General features: G+C 42.9%; 1 long non-coding RNA gene across 1 annotated transcript; it reads left to right on the plus strand.

Annotated features, from left to right (window-relative positions):
- Positions 1-17479: 17479 nt before the first annotated feature.
- On the plus strand, positions 17480-20276 carry LOC131813159 (uncharacterized). Its single transcript, XR_009346646.1, has 2 exons — positions 17480-18428; positions 19082-20276. It is a non-coding gene; the product is annotated as an uncharacterized LOC131813159 (long non-coding RNA).
- Positions 20277-23485: the final 3209 nt, after the last annotated feature.

Here is a 23485-nt window from a genome sequence, read left to right on the forward strand (position 1 = left end):
AGTGACTCCTGTAAGCATGGTTAAAGAAGGAGTTTCCAAGCAATAGGACAGATAGAAGCGGTGTAGTGGGCAGAAGTGATCACAGTCGGCTGGACCCGCCAGGGGCAGGTGAGGGCCCGTGTGCGGTCTGCGAGCTCCTCATGGTGCGCCCACCAACTATGCACCATTGTGTGCTGCCCTTAACCTTGTTGCTTAGTTATTCCATTCTTCAGTCTCCTCGTCTGTAAAATAAGAATGCTGTAGAATGTGGGTTTTCAACATTCTGAGAGGCAAAACCCTTTCCGGAAAGGCAGTCTTACTATTTCCGAGGCAATGGAACTGCTCTAGTTGAAGTGTATGATGCTTGTGCCGTCCTGCCAAACCACTGGCCTCACCTGAGCCTGCTACCTTGTACTCTTATCTTCCCTGATACCCTGGGGCTGGAGAAAATGTAACAGAAGGCACTGGGTGGGAAAATATTTCTTTGTTATTTATGATCACCTTTTTTTCTCTTCACATAGTTACTATTTTGTATGTGTGTGTGGTAAGAATACTTAATATCTACATTCTTAGCAAGTAGCAAGTATACAATTCAGTATTATTAATTATAGTCACTGTACTATAACTTAGATCTCTGGAATTTGTTAATCTTATAGCTGGAAGTTTCTACCCCTTGACCAATGCCTCTCCATTTTCCTACCTCCCAGCCCTTGGCAACCACAGCTCCTCTCTTTTTCTGTGAATTTGACTTTTTTGGAACCCATGCCTAAGTGATTTCATTTGGTGTCTGTCTTTCTCTGTCTGTCTTATTCCACTCAGCATCATGTGCTCTAGGTTCATCCATGTTGCAAATGACAGGATCACCTTCTTTTTATGGCTGTATTTTATATATATATATGTGTGTGTGTGTGTGTGTGTGTGTGTGTGTGTGTGCATACACACACATATATATGAATATATATGAATCATATATATATATAAAATTTTTTTCTTATCCATTTATCCATCAATACCTAGACTGTTTCCATATCCTGGCTATTGTGAATAATACTGCAATGAACATGAAAGCGCAGATTTTTTTTTTTTAAGATACTGATGTCATTTCCTTTGGATTTAGACCCAGAAGTGGGATTACTGGAACCTACAGCTACAGCACTTCTACTTTTATTTTTTTGAGAGGAAACAAACAAACAAACAAAAAATGAAAAGGGAACCTATGGAGTGGGAGAAAATATTTGCATACTATGTATCTGATTGAAGTTAATATCCAAAATATGTAAGGAAGTCATATAAGTCAATAGCAAAAAATAAAATAAAAATAACCTGCTTAAAAATGCACAGAAGGGGCACCTGGGTGGCTAAGGGGGTTAAAGCCTCTGCCTTCAGCTCACGTCAAAATCCCAGGGTCCTGAAATCAAGCCCCGCATTGGGCTCTCTGCCTGGCAGGGAGCCTGCTTCCCTTCCTCTCTCTCTGCCTACTTGTGATTTCTGTCAAATAAATAAATAAAATCTTTTTAAAAAATGGACAGAGGATCTGAATAGACATCTCTTCAAAGAAGACATACGATGGCCAATATATGAAAAGATGCTCAACACCACTCATCATCAGGGAAATGCAAATCAAACACACAAGACATAACATCTCACAGCTGTTCAGATGGCAGTTATTAAAAAACAAAAGAGAGAAGGTGTGAAGAAAAAAGAACCCCTGTGCACTGCTGATGGGAATGTAAATTTGTGCAGCCACTATGGAAAACAGTAGGCAGGTTCCCTTGCCTCCTAAGATGGATGGGTCCCTTTTCCTTAGAAAATTCCAGATGCAACTATCTGTTACTCTCAAGACACACATGGTATCTTCAGGAATCATTTCTCAAAGTGCATACATGCATGTTTAAGAGAAAGTGTCCATTTAATACTATTTAGTATCAACATTATTTATATAACACTATAATTTGTCAGTAACACCTGGGAATGCATTTATTTATGAGATTGATTTTCTATTGGGTAGAGAGTCAGATCAGCCAGCAGACACTTAATGGGATTGGAGAAGGGGAGGGTAGAGGTGAAGTCTAGGTCAATGGAACATGACTATTTGAATATAAGGTCCTGGTCCCAATCTGAAAGTTCTTATTCCAAAAACAACCTGACAATCATTATACTTTTAGGATAATGATTGAGAAAATTCACAATGTCAAAATACTTCTCTGGGCTCAGAAGCTGTTTTTATGTGACCCTGAAATCCAGGGTCATTTGTTTTTTTACCCAGGCCATTGTCACATAAGCTCACATAAAGATTCTTCAACTACTCTTAGTAACTGATTCACCCCACTTCTGGGGTTCTGCAGCCTTCTGCTTTGGCCAAGAGTCTTCTGGCTAAATTTTCTCTTATCTGGAAGCCTCCCCACCTGCTGTTCTGTCTGCTTGGAACATTCTATCCTCCGTTCTCTTGGCTGGGCTAACTTGGTATGAAATTCAGGTCTCAGCTGATATATTATCTCTCCAGAAGTCTATTGATATGCCTCTTCTATGACACCCCAGCATCTTGAGCTCCTATGGTTAGGTGGGATGATGTTCTGCATGGGGACAGATGGAGAGGTAACCCCTATTGACTGGGAAATAGTTGTATTCAGAGAGCAGTGAGGATGAGACATTTCCTGAGAGGCCACAACTCCGCCACACTTCTGAAGGAAGTAAGATTTTAGAGGAAACCAGACAGAGCTCACCCAGAAAGAGTTACTTCTGGACTCCACTGACTGATAGCTCAGAGGAGGAATGTTTGGATGAACCTGCAGAAAGTAAAGGGACACCTAGAAGGTATGTTCTAGGCAGGCAGTGTAGAGGGTTCTCAGAAATTGCCTTGTCTCCCACAAGTGACTGCATATTAGTGTCGAGAACCATAGGGCTAAGTGGTTCGCCTGCCCCTGGGGGTGCATCCTGCAGGCTAAAGTGAGGAAGGTCTGCAGAGGACCAGAAGAGTCCTTTCTGAGGACCACCAAGGGTGTCACAGTGCAATTCAAGGCTGACAATTCCAGAGGCAAAGAGCCCATCTAGAAACTTCCTGGGGGTCCCAGTATAACTCCAGTCACAGCTCCACTGGAAAGAGGAAGGAATCAGATAATATGGGGTTCACTTTAGGGTCCCCCAAACTGATATTAACCACAAAAATGAATGGAAACCTGCCATCACAGAGAGAGTAAAAGGGACTATTATGGGGATAGTGCCAAGAGGTGGTCAGAACAGAGGCATGCAGAGTTCTACTAAAAACAGTCCTTCTTTATGAAGAATTATAATTGTAGGCAGAACCTCTTGAAAGCAGCTAGGACAAAGAAGATCCTTACATACAGAGGAAAGCCCATCAGAATAACGTCAGACCTGTCCACAGAGACATGGCCAGCCAGAAAGGGCTGGCAAGATATATTCAGGGCACTGAATGAGAAGAAAATGTAGCCAAGAATACTTTATCCAGCAAGACTGACATTCACAATGGATGGAGAGATAAAGAGTATCCAAGACCAGCAAGGCTTAAAAGACTATGCAACCACCAGGCCGATACTGCAGGAAATATCAAGGGGGCTTCTTTAAAGGAGGAAAAAGCCCAAGAATAGCATTGAACAGAAATATAGAGACAATCTACAGAAAGAAAGACTTCAAAGGTAACACAATGTCAATAAAAATGTATCTATCAATAATCACTCTCAATGTGAATGGCCTAAATGCACCCATAATACGGCACAGGCATACTGGATAAAACAACAGGACCCATCCATATGTTGTCTACAAGAGACCCATCTTGAACCTAAAGATGCACCCAGACTGAAAGTGAAGGGATGGAGAAGCATCTTTCATGCCAATGGGCCTCAAAAGAAGGCTGGGGTAGTGATTCTTATATCAGACAAATTAGATTTTAAACTAAAGACTGTAGTCAGAGATACAGAAGGACACTACATCATTCTTAAAGGGACTATCCACCAAGATGATCTAACAATTGTAAATATCTATGCCCCCAATATGGGAGCAGCCAATTACATAAGAAAACTGTTAATCAAGATAAAAAGTCATATTGATATGAATAGTTGGAGATCTTAACACACCTCTCTCAGAAATAGATCATTGAAGCTGAAAATCAATAAAGAAATAAGAGCATTGAATGACACATTGGACCAGATGGACCTCATAGATATATACAGAACATTCCACCCTAAAACAACAGAATACTTATCCTTCTCAAGTGCACATGGAACCTTCTCAAGAATAGACCACATACTGGGTCACAAATCAGGACTCAACCGATACCAAAAGACTGAGATTATTCCCTGCACATTCTCAGATCACAATGCTTTGAACTGGAGCTCAATCACAAGGAAAAGTTCCAAAGGAACTCAAACACCTGGAAGCTAAAGACCACCTTGTTTAAGAATGCTTGGATCAACCAGGAGATCAAGGAAGAACTGAAACAATTCATGGAAACTAATGACAATGAAGACACTTCAATCCAAAACCCATGGGATACAGCAAAGGCGGTCCTAAGGGGGAAATATATAGCCATCCAAGCCTCCCTCAAAAAAATTGAAAAATCCAGAACACAGCAGCTGTCTCTACCCCTTAAAGAACTAGAGGATCAACAACAAATCAAACCAACTCCACACATAAGAAGGGAAATAATCAAGATTAGATCTGAGATCAATGAGGTAGAAACCAGAGATACAGTAGAAGGTATCAGTGAAACTAGAAGCTGGTTTTTTGAAAGAATTAATAAGATCGATAAACCATTGGCGACACTAAACCAAAAGAAAAGAGAGAAAGCTCAAATACATAAAATTATGAATGAAAAGGGAGAGATCACAACGAACACCAAGGAAGTAGAAACAATCATCAGAAGTTATTATCAGCAGTTATATGCTAATAAGCTAAGCAACCTAGATGAAATGGATGCATCCCTGGGAAACTATAAACTCCCAAAATTGAACCAGGAAGAAATTGGCAACCTGAATAGAGCAATATCTAGTAATGGGATTGAAGCAGTGATCAAAAACCTCCCAAAAAGACAAGAGCCCAGGACCTGATGGATTCCCTGGGGAATTCTACCAAACTTTTAGAGAAGAAATAACACCTATTCTCCTGAAGCTGTTTCAAAAAATTGAAAGAAAAGGAGAACTTCCTGACTCTTTCTCTGAAGCCAGCATTACCCAGATCCCCAAACCAGGCAAAGACCCTACCAAAAAGGAGAATTTCAGACCAATATCACTGATGAATATGGATGTTAAGATTCTCAACAAGATCCTAGCAAATAGGATCCAACAGCACATTAAAAAGATTACCCACCATGACCAGGTGGGATTTATCCCTGGGCTACAAGATTGGTTCAACATTCGCAAATCAATCAATGTGATAGAACAAATTAATAAGAGAAGAGAGAAGAACCACATGGTCCTCTCAACTGATGCAGAAAAAGCATTTGACAAAATCCAGCATCCGTTCCTGATTAAAATGCTTCAAAGTATAGGGAAAGAGGGAACATTCCTGAACTTCATCAAATCTATCTATGAAAGACCCACAGCAAATCTCATCCTCAATGGGAAAAAGCTTGTGTCCTTCCGTTGAGATCAGGAACACGACAAGGATGCCCACTCTCACCACTCTTGTTCAACATAGTATTAGAAGTCCTAGCAAAAGCAATCAGACAACAAAGAGAAATAAAAGGTATCCAAATTGGTAATGAAGAAGTCAAACTCTCTCTTTGCAGATGACATGATTCTTTATTGGAAAACCCAAAAGACTCCACCCCCAAACTACTAGAACTCAAACAACAATTCAGCAACGTGGCAGGATACAAAGTCAATGTACAGAAATCAGTGGCTTTCTTATACACTAATAATGAAAGTACAGAAAGGGAAATTAGAGAATTGATTCCATTTACTATAGCACCAAGAACCATAAGATACCTGGGAATAAACCTAAACAAAGAGGTAAAGGATCTGTACTCGAGGAACTGCAGAACACTCATGAAAGAAATTGAAGAAGACACAAAAGATGGAAGACCATTCCATGCTCTTGGATTGAAAGAATAAACATTGTTAAAATGTCTATACTGCCTAGAGCAATCTATACTTTTAATGCTATTCCAATCAAAATTCCACCAGTATTCTTCAAAGAGCTGGAGCAAATAATCCTAAAATTTGTATGGAATCAGAAGAGACCCCGAATCACTAAGGAAATGTTGAAAAACAAAAATAAAGCTGGGGGCATCACGTTACCTAATTTCAAGCTTTACTACAAAGCTGTGATCACCAAGACAGCATGGTACTGGCATAAAAACAGACACATAGACCAATGGTCGAGTTTCATTCTTCTACATATAGCTGCCCAGTTTTTCCAAGACCATTTATTGAAGAGACTGTCTTTTTTCCACTGTATATTTTTTCCTGTGTTGTCGAAGATTATTTGACCATTAGAGTTGAAGGTCCATATCTGGGTTCTCTACTCTGCACAGCAAAGGAAACAGTCAAAAAAACAAAGAGGCAACCCACGGGATGGGAGAAGATATTTGCAAATGACAGTACAGAAAAAAAGGTTGATATCCAGGATCTATAATGAACTCCTCAAACTCAACACACACAAAACAGACAATCATATCAAAAAATGGGCAGAAGATATGAACAGACACTTCTCCAATCAAGACATACAAATGGCTATCAGACATATGAAAAAATGTTCATCATCACTAGCCATCAGGGAGATTAAAATTAAAACTACATTGAGATATCACCTTATACCAGTTAGAATGGCCAAAATTAGCAAGACAGGAAACAACATGTGTTGGAGGGGATGTGGAGAAAGGGGAACCCTCTTCCACTGTTGGTGGGAATGCAAGTTGGTGCAGCCTCTTTGGAGAACAGTGTGGAGATTCCTCAAGAAATTAAAAATAGAACTTCCCTATGACCCTGCCATTGCACTACTGAGTATTTACCCCAAAGATACAGATGTAGTGAAAAGAAGTGCCATCTGTACCCCAATTTTTATAGCAGCAATGGCCACGGTCACCAAACTGTGGAAAGAACCAAGATGCCGTTCAATGGATAAGGAAGATGTGGTCCATATACACTATGGAGTATTATGCCTCCATCAGAAAGGATGAATACCCAACTTTTGTAGCAACATGGACGGGACTGGAAGAGATTATGCTGAGTGAAATAAGTCAAGCAGAGAGAGTCAATTATCATATGGTTTCACTTATTTGTGGAGCATAACAAATAGCATGGAGGACATGGGGAGTTAGAGTGGAGAAGGAAGTTGGGGGAAATTGGAGGGCGAGGTGAACCATGAGAGACTATGGACTCTGAAAAACAATCTGAGGGTTTTGAAGGGACGGGGGGTGGGATGTCGGGGTACCAGGTGGTGGGTATTATAGCAGGCACGTATTGCCTGGAGCACTGGGTGTAGTGCAAAAGTAATGAATACTGTTATGCTGAAAATAAAAAATAAATAAATAAATAAACAGTCCTTCTTTGATAACTCAGAAGCAATTTGATCTAATACATCCTGAAAGTTATTTGGACCCTGAAGTTGCCTGCCTTCCAATGAATGTGGCAGAGGACTCCTTGGAGAATGCTGCTTTTCATGGATGGTTAGGTGTCATTGTCTTCCATGGGCCCACCACAGATGCACGTGGTGCCCCATGGCAGCACTTGGTTTGACCAACTGCCTCCCCCTAGGACAGAGGGCAGATCAGTACAGGCGCCCTGAGTGGTCACCAGACAAGGAACTCATGAACAAATGGAAAAGATACTGCCTTCAACCTTATCCTATTTCCAGAGGTATTTCTTTTTTTTTTTTTTAAGATTTTATTTATTTATTTGACAGAGAGAAATCACAAGTAGATGGAGAGGCAGGCAGAGAGAGAGAGAGGGAAGCAGGCTCCCCGCTGAGCAGAGAGCCCGATGCGGGACTCGATCCCAGGACTCTGAGATCATGACCTGAGCCGAAGGCAGCGGCTTAACCCACTGAGCCACCCAGGCGCCCCACCAGAGGTATTTCTATAACTGGTTTGAAAGGATCCTTTCTATTCCAAGATGATGGTGATGAGCAACTGTGTACACTAGAGCTAGAGGCCAATGTGCTGGAGACATATTTCTATTACTTACACATGTTGAACAGATCAGGAATGTCTCTTCAGAACAGAGGAACTCCTCTTTGCCTTTCAGGGGCCTAAATATATGAATCAGAGTCAGTAATCACACCTTCAGAAGGGAAGGGCAGGTCCAGAAGGGCCAGCCTGGACAGAAAGACCAAGGAGTGGAGAGATGGGGGCGATAGCATGCAGCTGTAGAAGGTGAGGGGGCCCCCATCCCCAAGGACAAGGCTGTGCCAAACAGGCAGCTCTGGAGGAGATATGGAAGAGAGAACCTCAAGGCATCTATGGTATAAAATCAAAGCTGGGCAAAGGGTTTCATGAGCATCACGTTTGTTGACACTTGTCTCACCTATCACGTGGCCCCTGGGGATAAGCCACAAGCTTCTGGCTTCATCATGTGCTTGATGTATTAATGTATTAATTCTTCGCTTCATTTTCCATAGATATAAAATGGGGATTGTTTTGGTCCCTCTGGGCTGTTGTAACAAAAATTCCATCGACTGTGGTGTTTAAACAACAAACATTTATCTCTCACAGTCCTAGAGGCTGGGAAGTCCAAGACCAAGGTTTCAGCAAATCCAGTGTCTAGTGAGGGTCTGCTCCTATATCTGTGCTATGTCCTCAACATCGCAGAAGCAGAAAGGGGAAGCAAGCTCTCTCATGACTCCTTTAAGGGCATGAATCCCAACATGAACTCCCCCACCCCCCGCATGACCTCATCTAACTCTAATGACCCCCATGACCTCATGTAACCCTAATGACCTCTCAAAGGCCCACTTCCTGATACCATCACATGGCAGGTGGGAGGTGGGTCTCAACATATGAACTTTGGGGGGACACAAGCTCTCAGTCCATATCAGGGAATCAGGGATAACTTGAAGTATAAACTGTTGAGATATTATGCAAATATTAGCTTTATTTTGGCAGACCAAAACCATTAGCTAATTAAAAAATAATCTCAGAAAATAGTTATTTGGAAAGAGCAAAGCAACAGCATTCTTTTTGGCTAAAGAGATCTCTCTCTCTCAGGTGCCTGTATTTTTTATGAGCAGAATTCTATTCATTCTGCTGTCGAGTAGTTTGTGTGGAAATAAACATTTTATGCCTTTGATGTAAAATACATTTTAATAACCTAGCATTAGAAAATAGAATTTGCCTCTCCAATTTGAAGGCTGTGTAGACAGAAAATGATTAATGCATTTTCATTTCATAGAATAAGCTCAGATTAGGAATTCACAATTTGCTAGATCTTTATGCAAAAACAAAAATTCTTATTAGAATTCATTCCTTTTGGGTTTTTTTTTTTTTGGAACAAGGTTACAGGATTGGTTATAAAGAATAATAAAATAGAATACTCAAAAGCTTTTTGAGATACAGCTGAAATGGGAGAAGATACATATTAAAGTAGGCTTACAATATTCTTATAAGATCTGGGAAGCTGAGTGGCATGACTTCCAGCACTGCAGATTCTAAAGGACACCGGTAAAATCCAATCCATGTGCTTAAAATGAAATGTGATGGATTTGTAACTTTTTATTTTGTACTTTTAGGGAAGTTATGTTCTACTTCCCTCAAAATGACATCCAGAATGGTCGGCTATGGGAGAGATCAGGAAATGGTCCCATATTGGATGTTCAGCTCATAAATGTGGAGATGTGAAGCCAAGGTTTGACTTCCCTTCTCTCACATAATATTATCATTTTAAATAGCCAAGTATCAATACGGGCAATCTTCTGAGAAATTAGTTCATACTCTAGCTTATACAATGCAGTAAAGTCAATTATGTATTGGTGGTCTACCATGGAAAGATAGAGGGTGTTAGACACAGAAGGGAAGAAGAAATAGTTACTCTAGAATATGAAGTTCTCTAAGAGAAGTGCAAACAAAATGCTTGGAGAACAAAAGGAGAAGTTGTTATGCTGGTGGAATCAGAAAATTCTTCCTTTACTTGATGGTAAGTGAGGTTTTGAAGGATGGGTAGGAGTTTAACAGGTAAGAAAAGGAATACCAGGGGTTGCCTGGATGGCTCAGTCAGTTAAGTGTCTGACTCCTGATTTTGGTTCACGTCATGATCTCAGAGTTTTGAGATGGAAACCTGCATCCCCAGTGCAGAGTCTGCTTGAGATGCTCTCTCTCCTTCTCCCTCTGGCCTCTTACACTGCCCCCCTTTCTCTCCCTCTCTAAAAAGAAAGAAAGAAAAGGAAAGAAAGGAATACCATTTGGTGGAAATAGCATGACTATAGTCAAAGATGTAAGATACTTGGATTTTTTTTTTTTGAAGGAGTAGTGAGTTTTCTAATACATTGGCTATATTTGGATTATTTTGTTTGCAAGTGATGGAGACACTGCTCAGACTACTGAGGTAACAAAAAATGTATTGGTTTGCTTATTTGTTATGGTTTCATCTAGCTCATTTGTTATGGTTTCATCTAGCAATTCAATGCAATAACATCAGCATTCAGCCTCTTTCCATTTCTTGGCTTTGCTTCCAAGATGGCAAGAGCCCTCATCCATCTTTACTGTTACATTTGGCTACGGGGAAAAACTGTGTAGAGCTGGCTCCTAAAGCAGACTTCTCCAAAGAGTTCCTCACTTGTTTCGTGACCTTGAACCAGTGCTGGAATACAGAAGCTGAAGTCATCAGAGACTTGAGTAGGAACTATGACCCTGCCATTTCTTGACTGAGTGGCTTTGGTTGAGTTACTAAAACTCTCTGAGAGTCAGTTTTATGACTTATAAGGTGGGTATGATATTTATCCTGTCTATTTGAATGGTTATTGTAAAAGTTAATTGAATAAAGTATATGGAAGTACTTTGAACATTATCAAGTGCTATGTACATGTAAGGTAAGATTAGTAAAAGTAATATTAATACTATGTGTATTTGATAAATCCCAACTTCTAGAACTGTTTTATCTTTTTAGTATATGTTTATACCCCTTTTATAAAATAGCCCCACAACTATCTTAACAGTCCTCCTCCTCTTCCTGAAAACAGTGAATGTTTACAAAGTACTTACTTTGTATGTGCTAAGCATGTTTCATGCAGTGTTTCATTTATTCCTTCCAGCAGTCCATTTTACAGAAGAGGTCACTGAGATTAGGGAGGTGAGGATCTCGTCCAGGTTCCCCTGGTTAATACATGGCGGAGCCAGTGTCCAGCCCCATCTGAGAACTCTTGATTTGAATCCCTCCAGTCTACTTTCTCTGCAGACTGATTTTCTATAGTCCTGTAGGTCATTAACACCACATTTCTTAACCGGCTCCTGTGTACGCCCATGCCACCACAGCTTTAAACTCCTGTGTGAAGGAGCCTGCAGTAATCTCTTCTGGTTTCCAGTTCTCCTGAATGCCACTCCCAGAATGTGACTGTGAACTTTCGGTTGAATATAATTTGATATGAAAGCAGTTGTATGTTGTGCCATGTTGACATATCCTTATGTTAAATTGCAGCCACTGTTCTCCATTAGATTATATGTTCCCATGGTTGGTTTGAGCTTACCGATGTGGAATCCATTTTTCTTGTGTCATCCAATGTCTTTAGAAAGTGCAAGTGATTTAATTCCTGAGATTTCAGGAATTGTATCAAAAGCACCCAAGTTTTCCCTTGGGAAGTTTTGGTTCTTGCCAATAAAATCTGTTGTTCCACAACCAGTGGAAGCACAGGGCTTGAACATTATATCTTACCCTCAGACGTGGTCTCTGGACTCCAGACACAGGCCTACATCCTCCTGACTGACACGCCACCTGAATGTTTCACTGGAGCTCCACATTAGGCAAGTCTAAAACTACATCCATGGGTCCCTGTTCCTCATCCCATGATAGCCCTGCCGCTCTGTAGTATCTTCCATTAGTGCCTGGCACCCCTGCACACCCAGCTGTCCGCGTCAGAACCCTGACAGCTGTCCTGACTTTGCCCCCTTCTTTACCCTCCATTGTGGTGCCTTCCAAATCCCACGAGTCTTTGCCTCCTGAATATTGTTGATTCTGGCTATTTTTTTTCCGCTCATACTTTTACCCTCTGCTCTCCCTGGAGGACTATAGTAACCTCCTACCTTATTCCCCATAAATACTCTGACTCTCACTTTGATCTATTCCTCCTACTGCCATCAGAGTGATTTTTTTTTTTTTTTCCAAACGTCTTAAAAGGTCACTCTGCTGTGGACCTCCATTGTCCTTAGATTGAAGGTGACCTTCGCTAACACATCCTCTGGGCTCAGCATGGCCCCATCCCTGCCTCTTGCCCTCTTCACTGCAGCCACAGTGCGTGCTCGGTGCATTCAGTCCCTTGGCCACAGTGCTCTTCCACCCCCACGCCTTTCCACTTCCCTCTGCACCAGGAGCAACTCACCTACTTAAGAGATGACCACTCCAGAGCTGAGCTTAAAGCCCCAGGGCCGCTCCCCACCCCACCACCCTCAGACAAGATCAGGTTTCTTAGTCTCTTTGCTTTCAATGCACTCTGTTTTCTTCTTTCTAGGAACTTATCTAAAATAGGATGAAATAGAATGTAAGGAGAGTCTACAAGGGCAAGGTCAACTCTGTCCAGCTCACTTGGAACTAGCACTGTGCTTAGCACTTCATAAGAGCTCAAGGAGTGCCTGGGTGGCTTAGTCAGTTAAGCATCTGACTCTTGATTTGGGCTTAGGTCTTGAACTCAGCATCGTCAGTGCAACCTCTGTGTTGGGCTCGGTATTGGACTCCATGTGGAGCTTACTTAAATAATAATTGGGCGCCTGGGTTAAGCCTCTGCCTTCAGCTCAGGTCATGATCCCAGAGTCCTGGTATCGAGCCCTGCATCAGGCTCTCTGCTCAGCAGGGAGCCTGCTTCCTCCTTTCTCGCTGCCTGCCTCTCTGCCTGCTTGTGATCTCTGTCTGTCAAATAAATAAATAAAATATTTGGAAAAAAAATAATTTTAAAAAGCTCAATAATTATTTATTGAATAAATGAGTAAATAAATGTAAAGTTTGTGGAAAGCTGACCTCATTTTTAGTGGATTGCTGTGATCTATCATCTCTAATATATCTATAAATTATATGTGTAATATATATACATGACTATTATATGGTCTCTATATAAACATTTCCATTTTTACTAGCTTAAGGAATTAAAAGTTGGGTCCTTTGAAGAAATAATCCAGATAACAATAACTTTCTCTTTTAAATACTGCTTCCTTTTAAAGCAATTTCGGTTTTAAAATTTTTAAAAATAAATTACAAAAGCTTGCTGTCATTTCAACGTATGCTGGTCATAGTTAAATACTGTCTTGACAATTAATCTTCATTATTACCTATGGTTCTGTTTTCCCTTTTATTGTTATCATCTTTCTCACCCCTGAATCATTTTAACAGTCTTACTACTATGTCCTTCCAATCTGCTTTAGATCTAGAAATTAATTAAACGTACTTGATAAGCTTGTGCATTAAATAAGAGTTAATAAGGCTTTGAGTGAAAGCCTAAGGAGCAAAGTGCATGGTTCTATGCGGCAGAGTGATTTTAGCTTCCTTCGTGTATGTCCTAGGCTGGCTTTTGGATGCCCAGAATAGTCCAAGGTCTGATAATCTGGGAAGAGAGATATTACCATATTTATTCATGCATTTAGGAGCTAGAGTATTTAAAATAGAATGCAAATCACTTGAAAAATGGAATTGAAGAGAACACAAGCCAAGCATGAAATTGCACCAAGTAATTTTCCCTATCTATATACTAAGTAGAGCTAGATCTTCAGGAGGTAACTAATTTGTAGTTAGGAATGAGGAAGTAGAAAAAACATCCCATTAATATCTACAGTTTACCCAACTGCTACATGTTGGCCCACATGACAAGTCACGTTTTATTCTAAAAACATTTCTCAGAATGCTATTTTTTAAAAATTATGAAATGGAGCTGGATTGCTTAAGGAATTTCCCCCCACCCCATCGCCCCTGAATCTGATTAGTATTTGGAGCTGTTTCCCTTAGCAAGACCTCTGCAAAGAGAATACTCAAGCTATGGTGATTTACAATTATTTCAGCAAGATACGATGCTGGGAAGATTCATTCTTGTATGCTGTGACTCTTGAATGGGCCGTTTCTTAGCATTCTGCTGCATCTTTTTGGTGCAGTTTGAGGCTGAAGGAAGTACGCTATGTGGAGAAGAACCTCATTCCAGACAGAGACCTGAGGCTGGTGGCCATCCCATCAAAGTCAGGGTACAGTTAGCTGGTTTAACTTAGCAGGCAGGTGTCTTTCTTCCCCAGCTTCGCCAGGATGGTCCCAAACCTGTGCAACTGATGGAAGTCAATGACCTTCTAGGAAAAGGAGGGCCATCATTTTATCAAAAGTCTATGAGTAGTTGCATTCCCTGTTAGAACCTGGACTCAAACATGTTCCAGAGAGTGAAAGCCTTGAAGGACGGAGTCCCAGATTCCTTGGACCCACTTCTAGTGTGAAGTCAGCTAGAGATCATGTCCAGGGCAGCTTCGTCCCTGTCTCATTGCCTTGGTGGCCCTTAAGTAATTTCTAGGTCTTTGTACTTCAGGGAACATCAATAAAGGGAACATTTCATCTTAACTAATTCATGTAACAAACATTGAGTCCTTGTTATGAGCAGACACTGCCTCAGGCACTGGGGACACACAACAAAACAGATAAAAAAATCCCTCCCCTCATGAAGATGATAATCTAGGGAATGAGGCAAAAATAACACACACAAATAAGTAAACCATGAAATGTGGCAGCTGACAGTAAGTGTTTGAGAGGAAAATAAAGCAGCAAAAGGGGATAGAGAGTGCTGGAGGGGTTGGGATTTTAAATATGGCGGCCGGGGGTGTCCTACTGAGATGAGGATTGACTGAAGAACTGAGAGGAGGCTCTGGGGAGGAGCTGAATAAGAGCAACCACAAGTGCGAAGGCCCTGATCGGGAACCTCCTTTTTGGTTGGGTGTGCGTGAATCTTTTTGGAAGACTTTCCTGCATCCATATGGGTACGTATGTGTGCGTGTGTGTATCCTTAACACATGTACACAAATGCCACCATTAACGAGCATACTGTCTGCTATTTCTTACTTAAACACGTCTTAGAGGTCCTTCCTTACCAACAGACAGGTATGGCTCAGTCTTTGGCGGCTCTACCGTGTTCCGCATCACACGTGTGATATCTGTAGTTAATCAGTTCGCCATGAATGCACTAGGCTAGGGCTGGTTTCCAGCCCACCTCCGGGTCTGAGAACTAGAGAGGCACTTCCCCTGCCCATTTCTTTGTTCTCCTTTTCTGTCATCCCTACTGGCCACGTGGCGTATCTTGGCATCTTTCTTGCCAACTCCGGGGTCCTACCTGCTCTCATCCTTCCTTCTGATCTTCAGTTCAAGAAAGACCTGTCCTCTGTCCTGCTACCTTCTGAGTCCTTCATTCTGTGTCAACTTTTGCTGACAGGTGCTGTCCTGTCAGGTGAAGTCCCTTACATTATCTTTAGACGTGGAAAGAAACTCTTTGTAAGAGGATTCAGAAGTGCCTTGTGCTGACCTGTCACCCATGTGGCTGTGGGTGTCACTCTCTGACGTCTTGGGCTTCATTTCTCCCTGAGTCTGTACTCACCTGGAATCTCAGTGGGGCCTCAGCAGCACTGAACACGACAGTCTCGTCCTGACCTCTAGTGGATGACGCTGTTTCAACATGCAGGCTGCCCATGTTGGTGAGCGATTTCCTGCTAGACAGACGGCCTCAGTCAGTAGATGCATGCATGCTTGCTTTTGCTGAAAGTGCGTAACTCTCCCTCCCTCTCTCTTTCTCTATTTTTTTTTAAAAGATTTTATTTATCAGAGAGAGAGGGGGAGAGAGCGAGCACAGGCAGACAGAATGGCAGGCAGAGGCAGAGGGAGAAGCAGGCTCCCTGCTGAGCAAGGAGCCCGATGTGGGACTCGATCCCAGGACGCTGGGATCATGACCTGAGCCAAAGGCAGCTGCTTAACCAACTGAGCCACCCAGGCGTCCCTCTCCCTCTCTCTTTTTTAAAGATACTGTTTATTTATTTATTTGTCAGAGAGAGAGGCACAAGAAGGGGGAGCAGCAGAGGGAGAGGGAGAAGTAGGCTCTCCTGTGAGCAAGGATCCTGATGCAGGACTTGATTCCAGGACCTGGGCATCATGATCTGAGCCAAAAGCAGACACTCAACTGACTGAGCCATCCAGGGGCCCCAGTGCAGAACTCTCGAGAGCAGATCTCTAATAGGAAAATAAAACTGACTTTGCCCTAGTAAGTTTTCAGGGGTCAAGTGCTATTTTGTTTTGGGTTTTGTTTTTGTTTTGTTTTGTTTAGTCTATCCAGGTGTCTCCAAAATGTATGGGGTGGGGGTGGGGGGGATGATAACTTCCCAGACCCCAACTTGCAAAAGTGTAACCTGGTTTTGTTTCCTGACCTAAAATCCTGCCAAACTTTGGAAGAGGGTTGGATCTTTTTTCTCTTGCAAAGGTCTTGGAAATAGTTGGGGAGTCAGCAAGCAGAGTAATTTGAGATGAAAGCCTCTCAGGGCTCAGACCAGGTGTTTGACGTTTGTAACTTTTGGATGAGTTCTTTGTGTGCTGACCCCTTCGTGTGGCAATCCTCTTTGCTTCTTTCATTGTCTAAATACTTTAGGTGTTTATTTCCATGGCAAAGTGTTTTCTGTTTATCCCTCTCCTCTGCCTATTTGTAGGTTTTTAAACTGTAGAGGAATAGAGAGCTACCCCTTCTGCCTTTTCTCATCCTTTGGACTTTGCTTTCTCCACCCCTGTCTACACAGGAGGCGACAGGGCCCCCAAACACATGTAACTACAGTGGGCTCAGGGAGGGGCGGGCTGAGGGGGGCATCGCTTTAGCTTCCAGGCCTGGCGAGCAGGTTTACTCTGCCTGAGACACTGGATTGAGGTGAGTGGTGGGTGGTAGGAGCTGGAAGGAACCTGAGATCCACTAATTGGCCTCCTGATCTCTATGTGTGTCACATTAACTGGTCCAGTGGGCTAATGAATTGGGGTCACTGTCTGGGGTCTGCCAGCAGGGCGCCTGGCATGGGGGTCCATCCCCTATAAAAATGTGCAGGGTGTGGAAAGTGAAAACCTTCCAAATGTGCATAAGGAAAGAGCTTTCCCTATGCATAATAAAAGGAGCAGAAACTGTTGGCATTGCATTTTTTATTTATTTATTTTTTTATTATTTTTTTTTTTAAAGATTTTATTTATTTATTTGACAGAGAGAAATCACAAGTAGATGGAGAGGCAGGCAGAGAGAGAGAGAGGGAAGCAGGCTCCCTGCTGAGCAGAGAGCCCGATGCGGGCCTCGATCCCAGGACCCTGAGATCATGACCTGAGCCGAAGGCAGCGGCTTAACCCACTGAGCCACCCAGGCGCCCGGCATTGCATTTTTTAGACAGTAGAGAGGAAGGGGTGAAGTCCCTTACATTAACTTTTCCTAAATTGTGTGTTAGGGTATCTGTTTGCTTTGAATATAAGTGTCATGTACTCATAGATTTCAGTTGGTTCCTTATTTCCAGATTATATGTCTGAGGGATTTAGCAAAGAATACGTTATTTGGGGAGTCCTGACATTACATAGGAAAGGAATGATGAACTGTGATTACTTCATTATAAATACATAAATAGGTCATTATCACTTCATTATAAATAAATAAATAGGTCCAAGAGGTCATTTGTTCCTGGGGCATCTAAGAGATGAGAGAGAGATTTTGTGAGGTCAGCGTGGGTGCGATGACTTCCAGGAGGTGTACACGTGAACTTGCAAACTACAATTCTCTCTCTTACACAAGAACAAAGCAGTGCCCCCATCAACTGGCTGAATTGTTTCCCTGTCCTTTTGTTGCTGAAAATCTCAAAGTATTTCCAGACCCTGCTGGGCTGAAGCAGAGGAGAGACTTTCCACTGGGACGCTGCGCCCCGCCAGTGCTTATGCGGTTGGTAGATGGCCAAGTAGTGAATATGCCAAGTGGTCAGATCTGCCAGATGGGAATAGAGAGAGAAATTGCATGTGCCAGACCCAATTAAAATGGAAAACCCAAGGGCGCTGATAGGCAAGGGTGAAGAAAGGGGAGCTGGGTCTATGATATGCAAACTGCTCGCAAGTTAACATAGTGTTCAGAGAAGCACCCGTTAACTCTGTGGTCTCAAAAATAATTTCCAAAACTTTCCTTCAGAAATTCCTTATTAGGGAATCACCATTGAACACCACCAGCATTACTTGGATATCCTCTGGCGCTTTTTTTCCTCTTGCCACCACTCGAGGGAACAAAGGACAGACTCCCACCAGCTGCTCCGTGTGCCCAACAGAACCTTGCCAAAGACCCCTCTCCAGGTTGGTCTTTCTGTGGCTCCCAAGGGCTGCGTTTACGCAGTATCAGGAGATGCTTTGTGAAGACGTAGAATGACTCTTGTAACCAGGGAGTGTTGGGTCCCAGAGGCCGACTGGGGCCATGTTGCTCAGTTTTCAGTGACAGCGTCACAGAACAGCAGCTCACTCCTTCCTGTCTGGGGAACAACCTGTTCTTCACTGGAAGAGCAACTCTTGAGAATTTTCGTCCTTCCAACAACTGGTGAAGATTTAATTGATGTAGGGGATTAGATTTCCAGGTCTGTGGTTTGCTTTTTGGCCTCTCAGCTATGATAAAGACTGATTAGCACATATCACCACCTCGAGGAAACTCCCACTGGGATGTCAGAGATCCAGGGAGGCAATGATTAACACCGCTTTTTTCCCATCCCAATTATGGGAGGACAGGAGTCAGGCAGAGAGAGATGAAAAAACCATCTTTATTATGCAGTAGCGCAGCTGTGGTTATGGGTACGAGCTGGCCTCAGACTCAAGACGCAGATAGGCTTCAATCCCATATGGCATTTAGGGGGCTTTACAGAAAGGTACAATATGGGAGGTACAGGAGGTACAGCGTCTCCACGTTCTCGAGAGGCCGGCAGCAGGCCAAGGACTGCTCTCTGCCCTGTCTCCCACAGGACTTGCGTAAGGCTGACATGGACGTGAATGCGAGCAGGGCGTGGGGGCTCACCTGGACCCACAGAAGCCAGAGTTCCACTTTCTACACGTGACTTAGGTCATTCTAGCTGTGCAGGCTGAGACTTACAGTCTGATCCAGGTACAGAGTCACAGGAGTGGGAAAGGAGTTTCCACTGATCATAGCTGTTTGTCAGGTAGCTCTGAGGGGCCAGATCTGTGTGGCGCTTTCCGACACTGACGTTCAGGCTTTCTTCACCATTACTAACGGATCGTGTCTCTGATTGAACTCCTGATCCTTTCCACCCCAACTGATCCCGCACCCGTCCCCGTCTCGGTCAAGTCCAATTCTGCGAGCCAGTGGTGCAGACCAAACTCCTGGAAATCCATGGGTCATTCTCTCTTCCGTGTGCGACTCCTTCTGCCACCACCCTGGTCCAAGCCATCATCATCTCTGGCCTCGGTGACTGTGGGAGCCACCCAGCTAGCCTTCCTGCTTTGTCCTTTATCTTCCTACTGCCCAAGACTCCTATCAATAGGCCACTTTAAACTTGACAGAGTGGCCCCTAAGAAAAAAGAGAAAGGAGAGGAACTATTCCTCCATTCAAAGCCCACTAATGAGTGTCCCCTCATTCAGAGGGTCGTCCTCTCCTGGACCCCCTTCCCTCCTTGCTGGCTCTCTCTACGTAGCCTGCCTTGTGTGTTTCTAGCACTGCTAGCCCTCTGATCTTTACATATTGGTTCCTGCTTGTGATCCTTATTCCCCTGCAAGTATGTTAGCTCGATGAGGGAAGGAAGTCTGGTTTTCGTGTGCCTGTTTTTCCACTGCTGTATCACCAGTGCCTGGAACAACTTGTATATGAGGTAAATACATACTTGTTACCCAAGGAACAAACGAATGCATGAATGACTGATTGACACGACTTAGTAGCATGGCCAGGGTGCGCCTCCTCATCCTGAGACCAGCTGTCCCCACCCCACACCCTCCTGAAGGCATCAGGGATTGCTGCCTCTGCTCTTCTGTCAGACATGTTGGAAAGAGAGAACCCTGACAGGGCTGAGGAAACTTAGTTCCCTCTTTCAAAATCACCAGATAATTCATTCTGCCTCTGAGTGGTAGAATGAATGGTTCAGGGTCCAGGTGAGCCCATACACCTTGGCTCTTACTCATGTCCAGGGCAGAAAAATTCCTCAAACTGAAGTCCCACCACACAGAAGTGTGAGGTCCCAGACATGGGACAACCATAATTCAGTAAGGAGATGCTGGTGGACCAAGTCCATGCTCCAGAATAAGCCTCCAGGGGAGGCCAGGCCTGTCACAGACAGTTGGAGTGTGATCTCTGAGCACCCAACCAATGGGGAACCCAGTGCATGGCTCTTTTCGTCTGACACCGTTCTCTGATCAAAGGAAGCCAGTCTCCATGGAGAGATGACTGTTTGTAGGGCTGGGGCACAGAAGGGAAGGGGGTCAGGAACATCCTGCAGCACCAGGGGGTAAGGAATTGTTCAAGAAACAAAAGGGTGGACACATTAAAGGAATGCAGGAGCCATCCCACTAGAGCTGACCAAAGCCAGAACAATTTGAGCATGAAAATCAATAACCTAGCATTAGAATTGAAAGTATAAAATACCCATGAGTCCATGCTGATAGAAATGAATAAATAAATAAATCAGTGGTAGAGAAGAGATTACATCTTCTTTACAGAAGAATTTCAAATAATTTAGATATTAATAGTTTATATAATATGCAGGTGGAGCTTGAGCTCCCCTCCCCCAATTCAAGATTGGGCTATACTTAATGACTTCAGAGTATGGAAGGCGGGGAAGTAATCTTACAGTAGCGGAACTGGCAAGCTCGACCTTGACCAGGTGGTCAAGATCAGCATTATCAGTGATAAGTCAATAAGTCATCAGCATTATAAGTGATAGCCAGTAGTCCACGGTGTTTAAGAAGGGCACTTCCCTGGGGCGCCTGGGTGGCTCAGTCGGTTAAGCATCTGACTCTTAATTTCATGAATCATGAGATCAAGCCCAGAACTAGGCTCCGTGCTTAGCAGGAATCTGCTTGAAGATGCTCTCCCTCTGCCCGTCCCCCACCTCAAATAAATAAATAAATCTTAAAAAAAAAAAAAAAAAAGAGCCCTGCAACTCTATAGTCTTCTTCTCTAAAGGCCAGAACTCAGGTGAACTGTGAGGAAAACATCAGATAAACGCAAATCAATGAACATTCTACAAAATACTTGGCCAGTAGTCCTTAAAACTGTCAAGGTCATGAACAAGGGAAGTCTGAGAATCCCTCGATCCTTCGCAGGTGAGAGGAGCCTAAGGAGATCTGATGACTGAACGTACTGTGGTGTCTTGGATGGGATCTTGCGACAGAAAAAGGGCCTTAATGGAGAAACTATTAAACTCTGAATCAAGTATGGAATTAATTTAATACTAATTTGCCAGTGTTGGTTTCTTACTAGTGCCAAATATTTTATGGTAATGTAAGACATTAACAGGCAAAACAAAGGGGGGGTGTAGGAACTAGAGAGTTCCTTTTTTTATTTTATTGCCTTTGTGACTTTTCTGTACATCTAAAACTATTCTAAAAAGCGATGAGGAGTTAGTAAGCACTTCTGTCTGCTGCCACCCAAGCTCATGCAGCATAGAACCTTGTAAGTTGATCTTGTTTGAGGCTTGGAGACGTGACTGAAGAGGCCAATATAAAATGCCTTTGATGTCATCAGGCTTCAGTATAATTGTTTCACCTGTTTATACACATGCGCTCTCCCTTTGACCCCCAGGATGCTCTTCCGCCACCTCCTGCCTAATTTACATTCTCTATCTTTATTTTTGATTTTAGACATGTAGGATTATTCTTGTCTCATTTATCACATGCACTACCATAAACAAATATCAATTTTGATTTTAATATATAATTCCATATGTCTGAGACCAGTTAGAGGGAGGAAATTAGCATTTATCGGATACTTACGATGTACCAAGCACTGCGTTAGATGTGGTTTCATTCAAGCAAAGTAGTGCAGGGTGTTTGCATTCTGCCTACCTCAAGAATGGATTTTTCTCTCTAGGGCTCATCGAAATGCTTAGAATTATTGGCATACAAATTTTGTGTGAAGAAGTCCATTCATCATAGTGAGGGTGAAGGGAAGATATTCCAGGGTGAGTGTACACAGTACTTGAATTTTCTCTGATCTTATATACCTGTAGGTATTTATACTGTGGACAAGGTAATAAACCCACTCTCCATTCTCTCTCAGCTTATAGCACCAGACTGGGTTTCTGTATTGCCCTCCTGTTGGTCTGGCTATGAAGTGTGGTCCTGGTTAAGACACGTGGGGGCTTCCCCCAGGGAGGTGGGAGCCCCATTTGATGGGCACGCACATGGATTTTGGCATTTCCTTTTTATCTCACTTTGCAGTGTTGTCCACTACTTCTGCTTGCGTTTGGGTCCCAGCAGCAAAGAATCCCACATCTCCGCACAGCAAACCCATTCCATATTCTATACTCTGCACCTCAAAAAGGCCTTGCATAGGGGTGGATGTGTCCATTTAACTGCTGGATATTATAAACCGTCTCTTGCTAGGATCCTGGGCACATTATCCAATGCAGTTTCTTGGGTTCTCAAAAGTAAAGACATTTACATAAGAAATAGTACTGAGGGATGCCTGGGTGGCTCAGTTGGTTAAGCATCTTCCTTTGGCTCAGGTCATGATCCCAGGTCCTGGGATCGAGCCCCACATCAGGCTCCAGCCCCACATTGGGCTTCTTGATCAGTGGGGAACCTGCTTCTCCCTCTGCCTCTGCCCCTACTCGTGTTCTCTCTCTCTAACAAATAAATAAAATCTTAAAAAAAAAAAAATAGGAATGAAACAGCTTACATTTTGGCATGATGTCACTATTTACTCTTTTGCAGTGATAAAATTGCACTCTTCATTACTTCCGTTAACCTGGAACAACCGGTTTTACTTGCTCTGGATGTAGTCAACTGTGTTTACCACTGTTGTCCTTATCTAACCCAGTCCCTTTTATTTTATTTTATTTTTTATTTATTTTAAGTAGGCTCCATACTCAGCATGGAGCCCAGGGCAGGACTTGAACTCAGGACCCCAAGATCAAGACCTGAGCTGAGATGAAGAGTCAGACACTCAACTAACTGGGCCACCCAACTACCCCCTAACACATTCCTCTTTGAATCCCTTTTTGTTTTGGAGTAATTTTATATTTCCAGAAAAGTTGCAAAGTACAGACTTCTCATATACCGTTGATCCAACTTTCCCTAATGTTACCATCTCTGGATAATGTTTCAATCCATGTCATTGCCAAAGAAAGCATTTCTTTGGATAGGAATGAGGGAGGGTGTATGAGGCCGATAAAGGTTTGATACTTTGAAGTCCGTA

Source organism: Mustela lutreola, chromosome 12 (genome assembly GCF_030435805.1).
Source record: "Mustela lutreola isolate mMusLut2 chromosome 12, mMusLut2.pri, whole genome shotgun sequence".
In the NCBI taxonomy this organism is placed as follows: Eukaryota; Metazoa; Chordata; class Mammalia; order Carnivora; family Mustelidae; genus Mustela; species Mustela lutreola.